At 42.2% G+C, this 15,339-nt stretch overlaps 1 long non-coding RNA gene across 1 annotated transcript; it reads right to left on the bottom strand.

Moving 5' to 3' along the window:
• Positions 1 to 2,882: 2,882 nt before the first annotated feature.
• On the bottom strand, positions 2,883 to 3,482 carry LOC120436465. The gene is made up of 3 exons (XR_005610450.1): positions 3,341 to 3,482; positions 3,014 to 3,075; positions 2,883 to 2,938 (listed from the first exon to the last, which is right to left on the bottom strand). It is a non-coding gene; the product is annotated as an uncharacterized LOC120436465 (long non-coding RNA).
• Between the last annotated feature and the right edge of the window lie 11,857 nt (positions 3,483 to 15,339).

Raw genomic sequence — 15,339 nt, 5'->3', positions numbered from 1 at the left:
CCTGGCTGTCTTAGACTGTATAAACATGCTTTTAAGCTGAAGGCTAAAAATAATACTTCTATAATTTTTTTCTCTACTACTAAACAGGACTAATAATAACTGTTATTGTTTGTTATTTTTTAACTATTATTTACTTGAGTCTTTATTCATTTGTTAATAAATGATTTATTATTATTATTTTGAATAAATTAAAGTATTAAATTGCATGTAATTGAAACAAACTAATTGTATGTGGTACAGACTTTTTAATTTAAACATACGGGATAAGGATTATTGTTTATAACTTGTCTTTTTTCCATGCACAGTGGAGAACCCAGACAGAGGCATGGGACATAGAGGTAAAAATTAAGGATGTTTATTCCATACAGAATAATAAAAATATAGTCTTCATAGTTTCTTCTTACGGCTTTGTCTTCTTATACTCTTCAAATTTAATTCTCAGTGGGCATGTGCACACAGAAGAGAAGGGTTTTATAAAGTGTAGCTACTTTTATGCATAGACATTCCATTTTTTCCACAGTCAATATTTAAAAATACCATTTAAAAATAACTGATATTTTTAACATATTTAATATTAATTAAAAAGTGGGAGGCAAAATTGTTTTTGTGAAATCCCATTTTGAAATCTCAAGATTAGTTTGCAGTGTTGCTGTTTTGGTATTTTGAGTCTGGCTGTAAAACTGCGACAAACTCCAACAAACAACAAATTCCCAAATATCTTTGGGCCATTTCAAAGGTGGTTGTGATGCGTTCAAAGGCATTAACGTAGCAGTGCATTTCACTTTCCCTGAAAGGTATCCTTTCCAGCCTGTAACAGACTGGCAGGGTCAGTGTTTGGGACCTGAATGGCAGTAGTAGCCTCCACCCCTGGGCCCTGTTTCAGAAAGCCGGTTTAGTGCAAACTCTGAGTAAGTATACCCTGAGTTAACGAAAACTCTGGGTTTTCGGTTTCACAAAGCGAGTTTAGATTAATTCTGAGTGAGTTACTATGACGACACACTAACCTGCCCCCTAGCAGGTTTACTTCAACTAACCCTGACTTTCTCCGCCTCTTTGTCGGAAACCTGACTGTAGGAAATGTCAGACATGGCGTGCCCCTTCCTTGAAGAGCCAGAAGATGTTGAAGCCCAAATTCTCCGCAGAGCTCTCCGCCGGGAGAGAGTGATTAGAGCGCGTTTGGACATTTTATCATTTCCTGATGATTTTCTGTGTGAACGTTACCGTTTGTCAGCACAATCTATAATTTATTTGAATAACATCCTCAGGCCTTATATTGCTCATGTGACACATCGCGGACATTCTCTCAGTTCTGTACATATTATTTGTATTGCACTTCGGTTTTTTGCAAACGGGAGCTTTCTGTATAATATTGGTGACGCTGAACACGTTTCCAAGGCTACCGTCTGTCGGGCAGTCAGGAATGTTACAGTTGCACTGAAACGTCTCCTGTACTCGTTTGTGGTGTGTCCCCGGTCATAGACCCACAAGATTTATCAAAGAGGATTCCACAAAATTGCAGGTATCAGGATGAACAAAACTTAATTCATGATGTGGTGATACTTGAACTACTACTTAAATTTTACATTTATTTTCAGGGTTCCCAGGCGTGATTGGCTGTATAGATGGCACTCACATTCCAATCATTGCTCCTTCAGTAAATGAAGGAGACTATGTGAACAGGAAGTCTTTCCACAGCATTAATGTACAGGTACATAGTTCCCTGTAGCATTTCAAACTAACACATTATTTCATTATAGTAATGGATGCTAATTTGTGTTCTCTGCACTGTGAAGATCACATGTGATGCTGCCAACATTATCACAAATGTGGAAGCCAAGTGGCCAGGCTCTGTTCATGACTCACGAATTTTCCGTGAATGTACACTGAGCACAAAATTTGGACATGGTGAGTTGAAAATACTTAAATACTTAAAATATATAAAGACCAATTGCTACAGGGACATTTGAACTGAAGTGTATCCTTCTGTCTTAGGAGAGTTCACTGGCTACTTGCTTGGTGATAGGGGGTATCCATGTTTACCCTATTTGCTTACCCCTTACCCTGACCCTGAACTGGGCCCACAGCAGCGATATAATCTGGCTCATTGCAGGACAAGAGCCAGAGTTGAAATGACTATCGGAATGCTTAAGGCCCGGTTCCAGTGCCTTCACCCCAGAAAGGGCATGTGACATTATTGTGGCATGTGTGATTCTTCACAACATTGCCACAATTAGAGGAGAACACTGTCCTTCTGAACCAAACATCCGCAGTGATCCAAACCATGAACATCCTGACCTCCCACGGACATACAAGATGGAAGAGCAGTCAGAGACACCATATGTCACAATCATTTCCTTTGACCCATCACCTCAACATGTTGAAAGAAGAATAAACAGATTTTTTGTTCAACTGGCTTTATTGGTCGCCTGTATTTCCTGTACACAAAGTATTAATAAGTATATTATTATGTTGTTCAAACACTGAAATAATTCGTCCATCTCTGACCACTTCACCCAGCCTTAACTGATGTTCCAGCAGTAAAATCTCAATCTTGGTCTTTTGGATCTGCTGCTTGAAGTGTTCCATTTCCAAGTCGCATTTTTTTATTTTCTTGATCAAATAGGTCTTGTACAGCTGCTTTACAGGGAGCTATGGAAACACAGGAAATAGCATTGACATTCATAGTACATGCCTACTTAGGTTGGTTGTAAATCAGTGCTGAACATCTTACTGTGGAAAGGTTTGTTGGAGAAGTGGCTGGACCCTCTTCCTCTGCATTTCCATCATCACTCTGTTAGAGACATAGAAAGTCCATGGTTTTATTATAGTACCACATTTTATTCAATTGTTATATTTTCCATTGTAAGATGTAAACCTCATGAAGTGTCTCTGTTGCTTCCTCCTCTGTAACAGCTGTCAATGTTTCTTCATTATTTTCCTGTAGTAAAGACATTAACAACATTGCTGTTCTACTGTAAACTCATATGGTCTGTGGAGTATTAAGAGTACTCACAACTGCATGTTGGTCTGGCTCAACAGGAGGCTGCACCAGATGCAGTACACCATCACCATCAACTGATAGAATATGAGGTTTATACAGGTCACTTATAACTTACAAGGGACCAAATGGCAATTAACAAACATATACCAATCACCTTACACTTCATTGTCATTATGCTCTCAAAGACAACCAAGACTGAGGGAAGGCAACATCAGTAGGAAAATAACTTCACTACAAAATAATTCATTATGGTAAAGAGTTTATCAAATGAATGAGTAGCACTGCAAAGGTGACTGTGAAGAAAGGATGTATGCACATCATGTATTATTTTGAATTTACCTCTTATGTAGGCACTTGTGTCTTGCGGGGTTATTGACTCAGAGGATGTCCCCGCAGAGATGCCTTCAGCCACAGGGCGCCCACTGTTTTGGCTGAGGGCCAACTGCTCAGCCTCTGTGAGTGGTGGTGGTGGAGGACCCCCGCGCTTAACTTGGGGTTAAAGCAACTCCGCGTTGATTGAACTAATTGTTATCAGCCTTTCTGAAACCGAATATTCCGAGTTGGACAGTTCGGGGTTACTCAACCCTGAGTATCATTTTTAACTCTGAGTTTTCTAAACCCGCTTTCTGAAACAGGGCCCTGGTGTCACCCTCCAACTGAAATCTTGTGGGATGATTCCTTATAAACTACTGCTCCCACTTCCACCATTAAACCTCCAGAAGCAGCAACCGTTTTGCCTTCCCAATTATACCCCCTTCCACCAGCTGCTCTGACAGACTGTACTTCATTTCTGTCTTCCGTGCACTCATTGGTACAACAACATTAAACAAATTAGCCACCAACAATAAATCTGCCTTTGTGCACTGATCCAGTTTATCAGTGCTGGGGTGTTGTGCAAAATCATCCAAGTCAAACGTCATTGTGGCTAGGAGATCTCCCTCGTGCATAAAAACTGCCACCCAACGGCTGCAGACACCCCACAAAGCACAGTAAGCAAAAGAAATGGAGAAAACAATTTGAATTAATACATAATAAACGCATTATAAATCGAGGAAAAACAGCAGCATGACGGTATAATACAAAAAATGTGTTTTATGCTAGACAGGTATGGTCACCTGTCACAGAGTGAAGAACTATTATACAGCTTTATAGAGAATGGTAGGAATGATTTCCTGAAGCGTACTTTATGGTACCAAGGTTTAATCAGTCTGAGGGAGAAGGAGCTCTGCTGCCTCAGAAGTGTGGCGTGGAGCGGGTGTGACTGGTTGTTTGTACACAGCATCACTGCTGGTCCTCCAGTCCAGTCTGTAATTCAGGGTAACGCCCAAGTACCTTCAGCTGTCCATTCTTTCCACCTCCTCACTCATGATGTTGATGGGCGTAGTCACAGCTTCTTTTGATGGTGGAATCTCCTTTGGTTCCCCAGTTTTACTAACCACCTCATTAGAATTTCAAAATATTACTACTAATATAGTTAAATTAATACTTGTTATATTCCCCAAAATATTTATTGTTAGCTGACAATGACAAGCGGTTGAGGAGGTTCTGAATCCATTCCTTCAGGAAAAGAAGCAATAAAACACTATGAAAACACCTCACTAGACATAAAACTGTATTACTGAGAATTTGTGCATAAAATATCAAAAGAAAAAAATTAATTATTCTGCAGAAAAATGTTCCTCATTGGTGTTAAAAAGATTAATATTACTACTGTATATGTTTAAGGTTGACCTCATTTTTAAATACTTTAGTTCTGTTTGATGTTCAGCATTATATTCTATAAATCACATTTGTGGTGACTGTCCTGTAAGGACCACACATCTATGAAAAAAAAAACAGTTTTTCATTGACTCAGAAACACAGGCCAACATCTTGAATTTTGAAAAGGCATATATTAAAAATATTAATGAAAAACTTCAGCTGAATTAACTTTCAATATCCACAGAGGGGATTAAGATATGAATGAAAAATGACTGTAGAGTGTTGGTAACAGCTGGTTATGCCATGGTCCTGAGTCTGTGACTCAGTGCTTTTGGTTTTGATTATTATTATCTTGTGTTTCAGGTTAATTCTTGTAAAGATTTTCTTCTTCTTAGGGGTTGGTTTCTGTTCTGTGTCTCTGTGCCACCCTGGTCCCATGTCTCTCTGTTCACTCCCTGTTGCCATGTCTGATGTCTTAGTGTTAACCTCATGTCTGTGCATACCTGTTATACTTCCTCTTTTACTTTGATAGTGCCTGTCCTGTGTGGAGTGTGTCTGGTTTTGCTTCCCCTTGTTTCATCAGCTCTGATTTCTCCCAGCTGTGTTTCCCTCCTCTCTCTCATTCCCTGATTGCTCCAGCGTGTATTTAAGCCCTGTGTTCTCGTCCGCTTGTTACTGGTCCATCTGTGTTACAGCCGTGCTTTTCTCCCTACTTGTCATCCCCCATGTCACCCCATCAAACCCCTTGCATCTCGGGTTTGTTGGTTCCGGTTCCTTGTTTCTTAGTTTTCCCAGTTTAGACTTCCTTTAGTTTCTGTACATGCCATCTCCATTTCTGTTTGTATCCTCACCTTGTAAATAAAGCTCACTTGCATCACAGCCAGTGTATGCGTTCTGGGTCTTTCACTCATTACGCTATACATCTGTTTCCACATCTGTGACAGTACGGACTGACCACAACATGGACCCAGCGGCATTCGTCCCGTCCGAGGAGCTCCGAGAGGACTTTACTGATTCTGTGGCGAGGTTGGTCAACCTGTGGCTGAATCATGAGGGGAGGAAGTTTTGTAGCGCTGTAGCTACAGCGACTGGTTTCCGGTCTCCCCAAGCTACTGGGTTCGCTTCACCCACTCGCACAGAATTTCCTCCTAAGTCTATCTTCACCCCCCAGCTGCTACCGCTTACCTGCCCAGCCAGGCGGAGGATGTTCTGCCTGGCACACCGGAGGATTTGCGGCCCGGCCCGCCATTTGTGGTGTTACCTGGCCCGTCGGTGCCATCTCCAGTGGGGAAGTGGTGGCCGTGCCGCCGGCGTGTCACCCCTCAGAGCAGCCGGCAGTGGTGAGTGAAAAGGACACTTTTTCTCTTTCAGACATTGGGACTGTTTTTTCAGGGGTTGTTTTTTGTGTGGCAAGTGAGGATAACGGTGGTTTTCCTGCTTCACCTATGACCGTTGTTACAAAGACTGCCGTTTCTGAGCCCACATTAAGTGTGAAGGACTGTGTTCACTCTGCTTCTTCCGAGCCTGGAGTTACTATGACCAGGACTGTTTATTTAAAAACTGAGACTGTTAAGGATGTTTTTTTAATCTGCATCTGCTCATTCAGAGAAGAAAGTTAATCTCACAGAAACTTTTTTCTGACTCTGCTCTTCTCCCATTACAACCACCACTACAGTCACCTGCTCAGGCTTCTACTCAGTCACTCACTCAGCCTATAGCTCAGCCAGTAGCACTGCCGTTAGCGCAGCCTGCAGCCCGTTTTGTTATCTGTTCAGTCTTTAGCTCTGTTACCTGCTCAGGTTGCATCTCAATCATTAGTTCAACCGTCACTTCAGTCATTAGCTCGGCCACCATCTTAACCCACTCATTCTAAGCAGGGAGCAAATCTCATTACGACTCTAGCTGTGTCTCAAAAGCTGGACTTTTTAGAGACTGTTACTCTCTCCAGGGCCTTGCCAGAGGCTGAGTTTCATCTCTCAGCTGACTCTGGACCCCTGGAGATAGGGCTGCTCAATTAATCGAATTTTAATCGTGATTACGATCTGGGCTTTCAACGATCCTTAAAAATGACTGAGCCGATTATTAGCTCCTCCTCTCGCGCTGCTCCGTGTGGCAAATCGAGCACACCTCTCTGCATTTTGAACACGCATCACAACAATTAAGAGGACTCGAGGGAAGCTCGGAAAGCTAAGCAGAAGTTATTTGTAGAGGAGAGGATAATGGCTGCTGAGGAAAGAATGCCATTGGTTGAAAAGAGGTAAAACGACTTCAGTGGTGTGGAAACATTATGGGTTCGCGGAGTCAGACGTGGATCAAATAGACAAGGTGTGGAAACTTTGCTACAGTGTCGTAGCTGCACCACAGGGCAACACTACAAATTTATTCAATCATTTGAAGACCGCTCACAAAGTGACATACGATCAAACAATGAAGGAAAATAGAGAAAAACTCTTGACAACACCTGCTTCATCCTCACAGACCTCCATTCACGCTACCAGGTCAGAGGGCCCGGTGGCGCCAGTGTCCGGCAGCCTCGCCTCTGTCAGTGCGCCCCAGGGTGGCTGTGGCTACAATGTAGCTTGCCATCACCAGTGTGTGAATGTGTGTGTGAATGGGTGAATGACTGGATGTGTAAAGCACTTTGGGGTCCTTAGGGACTAGTAAAAGCGCTATACAAATACAGGCCATTTACCATTTACCCTGTACAACGCGACTAAATATCCCACCAGCTCCCAGAGACACAAGGAGATAACAAACGCGGTAATGTTTTCCTCGCCAAAGACCACTGCTCAATTAACACAGTGAACAACCAGTATTATGCAGTATTTTGAAGTTCACTAAACATAGATGTTTACATTTTTCATTTATTTTTTATATTGCAAACATTTGCACTGTAATCAGTATTTGCACACTATTTTAGATTATTTTTTGACATCTTTAAAGCCATTATTCAATACATTGTTTTTGTTAAATAAATATCGTCAAATAATCGAGATCTCAATTTCAGTGAAAATAATCGTGATTATCATTTTTGCCATAATCGAGCAGCCCTACCTGGAGACTAAGTAGCCAGCACCACCTTGGTTACCTGGGAATTCTGCTGACCCGGCGAAGGCGTCGGGGTAGGCACAGTGGTCGGCTGATTACACTCAAGCTCTCCTTGGTGCACCATCCCAGTACCGTCAAAGGAATACGTAGATTATTTCCTGGAGTTTTTGTGCATCGACGTTTCCTGGACCCTGTGGATTCCTGCCTTATCCCCATGGACGGCCAGGATGACGTGCCGCTCCTTCGTGACCCCTGTCCTCCTCGGCTCGATGTGCGCCGGGCAATAGGCTCATACCTTATCCCCAGCTCCTGTCAGGATTGGCCTGGTAAATGCCAGATCGCTGGTTAACAAATCTTTTATTCTGAAGGAATTATTCACCTCCTGGAGACTTCATGTGTGTCACAGAGACTTGGCTTAACACTGGTCAGTCCAGTTTTTTATCCGAACTTTTACCAGCGGGTTGTGGCTATTTTAACACACCAAGTACATCAGGAGAGGAGGAGGTACGGCGGCTGTTTTTAAAAAGGATTTTAAATGTAAACAGTGTTTTTTACAGCCCTCGTCGTCCAGCTTTGAGCTCATGTGTTTTGAAGTCAATCGCTCTAACTCTGTGCTCTTTGCTGTGATTTCTTGCCCCCCTAAATACAATCAGAATTTCATAAATGACTTTTCAGAATTTCTAGCTGGGATTATGCCCAATTACGATCATGTTCTTATTGTGGGAGAATTTAATATCCATGTCTGCTGTCCTGACAAACCTCTGATGAAGGAGTTTTTAAGCCTTATTGACTCTTTTAATCTGGTCCAGTTCGTACCTGGTCCCACACACAAACACGGACACACACTAGACCTCAGCTCCTGGTTTCAGTCTTCTTGCCTAACTATTCTGGACTCTGTGGCACCATTGAAAACCAGGCAGCCCAAGGCTAAAACCGAGCCTTGGTTTAATGACACCACGTCTCTTCAAATCTTAAAGGACTGCTGGCGTCTCTATCAGGATACGGTCAAAGAGGCAAAAAGAAAATACTCTATTGACTTAGTCTTAAATACTCCATAAAGTGGCTGTTTGGAGGCCTCTCATAAACTGTCTAATGATTTTATGTGTTTTTTCATGGAGAAGGTTGCAACCACGCAGGCTCTCATTTCCTCACCTGAGTCTGACCCCTCTGTCTTGATCCCTCCAGTTTGAGCCTGTGACTCTTTCTTAGTTAGAGGATGTGGTCAGCTACCTGAGGCCCTCTGGTTCTCCAAATGATCCTGTCCCACCACGATTTTTTTCAGTCTGGGGTCCGCAGGGCTCAATTTTAGGGCCTCTGCTTTTTCATTATATTTACAACCCCTGGGAACCATCCTCAGAAGGCATGGAATATCCTTCCACTGTTATGCTGATGACTGTCAGATTTATCTGCCTCTGAAGCAGAAGGATGCCTTCTCTATTAAACCACTGCTAGCATCTCTAGAAGACATTAAATCTTGGATGTTCCTAAACTTTCTAAGATGTAATTCAAGCAAAACCGAGGTGATTCTGTTTGGTCTTAGTGGACCTTGTGAACCCTCTGCTATTGATTTAGGACCCCTGGCAGAGTATTTTAAACCTGTTGTTACAAACCTGGGTTTTAAGATGGACAGTGATTTCAAATTGGACACTCAAATTAGGGCTACTGTCAACTCCAGTTTTTATCATTTAAGGCACTTGGCAAAGGTAAGACCTATTTTATCCAACGCCGCATTTTGAAACAGTAATCCATGCTTTTATTTCATCTTGTTTGGATTACTGTAATGCTCTGTATTTTGGAGTTAGTCGGTGTCTTCTCTCTCGTCTGCAACTAGTCCAAAATGCTGCTGCACGACTTTTAACCAGAACTCGTAAAAGATAACTCCCATCCTCACTTCACTCCATTGGCTGCCTGTATATCTTAGAGTTCATTTTAAAATTCCAATGTTTGTTTTTAAATGTTTAAACAGTCTTGCCCCACCTTAGCTCTCTGAGCTTCTGCATCCTTACTCATGCCCCAGGTTTCTCAGGTCAGCTGATCAGCTGCTCCTGGAGGTACCCAGGTCCAAGAGGAAGCTCAGAGGGGACAGGGCCTTTTCTATTGCTGCTCCTAATTCAATTCAATTCAATTTTATTTATATAGCGCCAAATCACAACAACAGTCGCCTCAAGGCGCTTTATCAGGGGCGGATCTAGAAGGGTGGCATGGGGTGGCAAGTGCCACCCTAAAATGATCTCTTGCCACCCCAAGTGCCACCCTAGTTTTGCATATGGCAGTGTTGTTTATTAAAATAAGATAGCATTAACACTTTGAGCGTAGTTACAGTCAACAGTGAATATAAATGCTAAAACTGAATATATTGCATAGTGTTCCCCCCCTCCACCATTAACAAATGGTTCAGCCCATAGCACAGACCGGCCTTTTTCTTATTTTCAGTAGCAACCGATGCTTGTGATTGTGCCAGAGCACATTTTGAACAACACCATGGGAACTTCAGATTTCACACAGGTGGTTAGTTTTTGCACTTTGGAAATGGAATGAAGATGAGTGTTATTAACCCTCCGCAGACACGCTGCACCTCCAAATCATATCACATCACATTTAAGCTGACACAGCAACAAGCTGCAGCCAGACTGAGTCTTTCAGCCCGCGTTGAAAGTTCGGAGTCCAAAGAATACATCGGTTTTTAAATTTTAAATACAGGCCGGTAAATCCAGAGTTATGATACAAATATATATATATATAAGCCATGCTTTTTTCTATATACTGTCGTTACGTTTTGGTTTTTTTTTTAAAAAAAGCATTTTCTAAGGACAGCGCGAAAACAGTAAAAAAAGGGGAAAAAAGCCACCTCTTTCCTATCGGTGGAAAAATGTACCATGTTGACCAATTTAAAAAAAAAAAGTGAACACATGGGATTTGGTTGTTTAGGAAGAGGGGAAAGTTTTGGGAGTGACGGTAACGCCAGCGAGACAGAGCGAGTGAGAGAGTTTTTAGATGTGGGAGATTTGTGACGTGTAGTGTGTAGTTAGTGTGTTGTGTTCTCTTGTGTAGTTAGTGACACACAAAATAAAACAACGACTACACAACAGACTGAGGGCACTAATGAATGTCACAAAGGCACATTGCAATGGAAACACTGTCGCCAGATAGAAAACCAGCGATTCAGTAAAAGGACTAGATGTTACAGTCCCTGATAATGCATTGCTTTAAATGGAGAGAATCTTGAGGGATGGCTGTTATGAGGAAAGGCAGCCCGGAAACTTTACCAGCGGCACGCATCGTTATGCCTCAACTTTTTACCCAAGCTAATCTGCCATTTTTCCTTGGTTAGGTTTAGGGATTAGAGATCTGATCTAGCTTATCATATTAAAATTTGGGACACATCATCAGTAGTGGACCTTGGATTCATCGGGTGTTTCGACCATTATCACTAGACACCCTCATCCAAGGAGGCCCTGCCAGGGTTGATCAGGCCCGGAGTGTGTCACTGGTTTATGTTAAATTGTTATTATGTGTGCCTATGCCAAGAGGCACACATATTACTATTCGTCGGATTTATTATTCTTATTATTATTATGTGTGCCTATGCCAAGAGGCACACATATTACTATTCCTCGGATTTATTATTATTATTCTTCAGTTTCCGCCTGAAATTTTGCAGCGAATCTCGCCCCGCAGTTTTCAGACAAGCTTCATATATGTTACCTCATTTTGTGCGGCTGGATCTGGAATGGTGTGCTATGACTTTTGGTGTTTATGACTATTATAGTTTTTGAAATATTAATATTTTAGTGAAAATTTTCCCGCGCTCCTCTGCCAAACAGTTTTGACAATAGGGTTACATATGTTAGATCATTTTGTGCGGCTGGAGCTGGACTACTATGGTACGACTTTTGGTGTTCATGACTTTTATAGTTTTTAAATATTAATATTTTAGTGCAAATTTAGAAAGATTCTACTTTTGGCGCCATAGAAACAGACTTCATTTGTGGTGTCTTGGCTCTCTCTAGTGGTATACCCGGAGTAGTACAGGCGAAAAGATCTATCCTTGGCCCAAAACTCCATATCCCACAATTCATAGCACGCCTCTACAGAGGCCTCTACCGAGTCAAACAATGGCGGCCACCACTTCGCGTTTTCTATGTCTTTTATTCGTGTTTCTAGGTCACAAACTAAACTTTTAAGACATTTTCAGGCGAGAATATAGGTGTGTAAACTTCAAATATCTGCTCGTTTTATCAAGACATCCCATATTAGCAAGAGTTGTCTTATGTGTTGCTGATAGCCAGCCGGCTAGCATAGCGCCCGCTAGCATAGCGCCGCTAGCATAGCTAGCTAGCGCTGCTAGCGACCCTCAAAGCACCCAGGCTGGGCTTATAGTGACGCTGCTAAAATTTGTTGCAACACCCGATCGCCGCCAAGTCTGTGTTTTAGCTGGACTCTCATTTTTCGCTTATATGGGCCGATGATGGTGGTCGATGTGGAAAAAATAACTGAGTTGTTTGGTGGTGGAGCTAGCGGAGCTACAACAGAGGGCAGCTATCCACCGGTGTGTGACAGAAAGGACATGCCGCGAACCACACATAGGAGGTGGGGCAGGCCACGCGCCGATCGACCGGTGGTTGCTAACCTGGAGGTCAATCGTGGATCAGGGAAAGCGAAGGTGGTTGCTAACCTGGAGGTCAATCGTGGATCAGGGAAAGCGAAGGCAGGAGCTGAGGGTGAACTGAATTTCAGGTAAGAAGTTATGAACTGCACTCTATTTGGGTCAGATATAAACAGAGTTTAGGTGTAGTTTATTTTCGTTGTGCTGACCTTTTACAATCGTACTGCATGCTAGCTAGCACGACAGCTGTGTCTTGTGTAAGTTACTGATGTTGAACTTTATTATATTCATAAGGGTTGGTTCGTCAGAGTTGCCGCACAAACGGAATCGTCCCACATTCAGAGAAAACATTACGATTTATTCTGTCGTTACTGAAGCCTCCCTGTCATTCTCTCGCCAGTTGCAACTTCACTCATGAAACTGATCAACGATCGGCTTTTCGCTCTTGTATATCGCGCTAAAGAACAGCTGCACGTTTAAGCTTGATCAGCTGTTGTTAGAATTCATTTGATTTTAATTTCTAGCAGCTCCTTCAGTGGGAGACTGCGGCACCCACGTGTGGGATGGAGAGATTTCGCAGGTCTTTCCTCCCCACTGCTGTCAGACTCCACAACAAAGACTTTAACTGATCAAACACACACATGTGCAATAACACTAAGTGCAATAATCTTCCTGGCATCGTTGTATTTTTTACTCAGTTGTATATAGCATTTGTATTCTATTTTTATCTTATTGTATATTTTATTCTATTTTATTCTACTGTATATAGTATTTTATTTTATTCTATTCTGTACAGTTGTGTACTGTATTTATTCTTATTTTATTTTATTCTAATTTTTGCTTCATAACTTTTGCACTGTCCACTTCCTGCTGTGACAAAACAAATTTCCCACATGTGGGACTAATAAAGGTTATCTTATCTTATCTTAGTATCAGCTGATGTTTGCTGGGGCACAGCTGTAGAAGCGGCTGGTCCAAACCAGGAGATGTCCTTACTGAATCATCAGAGCTGAACTGGTGATGGAGAAACAGGTTTACCCTTTAGGTGACATGAATGAGTTGAAGGGAAGTTATGAACTGTTTCTGACAGACAAATATACACCAAGCTCCTGTTTTTGTGTAGCTGACAGCTGGTAACTGTGCAGGGGCGGATCTAGCAAAGCTTTTGCCAGGGGGCCAGGTAGGGCATTAACAGGAAAGGGGACACAAAGATATACTTTTCTTTCTTACTCTCATATAAAATATTTAGCTTTTTATTAAATAGTTATCTGCATCTTACAACCACAGTTTGTATAATAATACACAAGATTGGCTGTAGACCATTGTTAATCATTCAGAACACTGTGTAAAAATAACAAAAACAAAAAGTGAATGCACAGCCGGCTGTGTGGGTAAACCAACCATGTGTGAAAAGTGGTCCATAATGTAATGCTTCAAAGCGTGTTCATGCAAAATTGTCGGGTCTGCCGTGGTACAATGGGACTTCTGCTCATGAACCTGTGTGCACAGCGTCTGCAAATCGGCGCTGTACTGAAGTAACTTCATCTTTACACAAAACTGTAAGCTGTCATCTGTGAAGCGTGAGCGGTGTTTGTTTTACCATAGTTCATGGTGGAGAATGGCTGCTCTTCTGAGTTTTGCTCTCTGTAGCTGTATGAATGGCAAACTACAGTGATTAGCAGCGGCATAGGCACACATAAAATTTCTTCTGAAATTTTCGCTTTCTAGTTATGTGTGCCTATGCCAAGAGGCACACATATTACTATTCGTCGGATTTATTATTCTTATTATTATTATTATTATTATTATTATTTTCCTTTTTCCGCCTGAAATTTTGCAGTGTATCTCGACCCGCAGTTTTTGGACAAGCTTCATATATGTTACCTCATTTTGTGCGGCTGGATCTGGAATGGTGTGCTATGACTTTTGGTGTTTATGAATATTATAGTTTTTTAAATATTAATATTTTAGTGAAAATTTTCCCGCGCTCCTCTGCCAAACAGTTTTGACAATAGGGGTACATATGTTACATCATTTTGTGCGGCTGGAGCTGGGCTAGTATGGTGTGACTTTTGGTGTTTATAACTTTTATAGTTTTTGAAATATTTAGATTTTAGTGCAAATTTAGGCCAATTTCTAGGCTCCTGAGAAAGATTCTGCTTTTGGCACCATAGAAACAGACTTCATTTGTGGTGTCTTGGCTCTCTCTAGTGGTATACCGGGAGTAGTACAGCCGAAAAGATTTTATCCTTGTGTTGAAAACTCCATATCCCACAATTCATAGCACGCCTCTACAGAGTGAACAATGGCGGCCACCACTTCGCTTTTTATATGTCTTTTATTCGTGTTTCTAGGTCACAAAATAAACTTTTAAGATATTTTCAGGCGAGAATGTAGGTGTGTAAACTTCAAATATCTGCTTGTTTTATCAAGACATCCCATATTTAGCGATAGTGCTCTGACGACGTCGGTCCTGCCTGACAGCTAGCCGGCTACCTAGCTAGCTGCCGACTTGGCTGCAAATGGATAGCGAGGGACTCTCTCTGTCGTTTCACCTCCCGGTCTCTCGCAAATGCTCGCATAGAATCGGAGTTACAGCTGGATGTGGAAAAAATAACTGAGTTGTTTGGTGGTGCTATAACGCGGAGCTACAACAGTGGGCAGCTATCCACGGTGTATGACAGAAAGGACATGCGCGACCGCCGATCGACCGGTGTTTGCTAACGCGGAGGTCAATCGTGGATCAGGAAAGCGAAGGCAGGAGCGTGAGGTGAACTGAATTTCAGGTAAGAAGTTATGACCTGCACTCTATTTGGGTCAGATATAAACCGAGTTTAGGTGTAGTTTATTTAGCAGCAGTTCTCTTATGTGTTGCTGATAGTCGGCTAGCTAGCTAGCGCCGCTAGCATAGTTAGCTAGCACCGCTAGCGACCCTTCGTGAAAAAGCACCCAGGCTTGGCTTATATTGAGGCGGGTGAAACTC

This window comes from Oreochromis aureus, linkage group 23, assembly GCF_013358895.1.
Source record: "Oreochromis aureus strain Israel breed Guangdong linkage group 23, ZZ_aureus, whole genome shotgun sequence".
In the NCBI taxonomy this organism is placed as follows: Eukaryota; Metazoa; Chordata; class Actinopteri; order Cichliformes; family Cichlidae; genus Oreochromis; species Oreochromis aureus.
The sequence above is the reverse complement of the archived record's forward strand: the minus strand, read 5'-3'. Positions and strand labels throughout refer to the sequence as shown.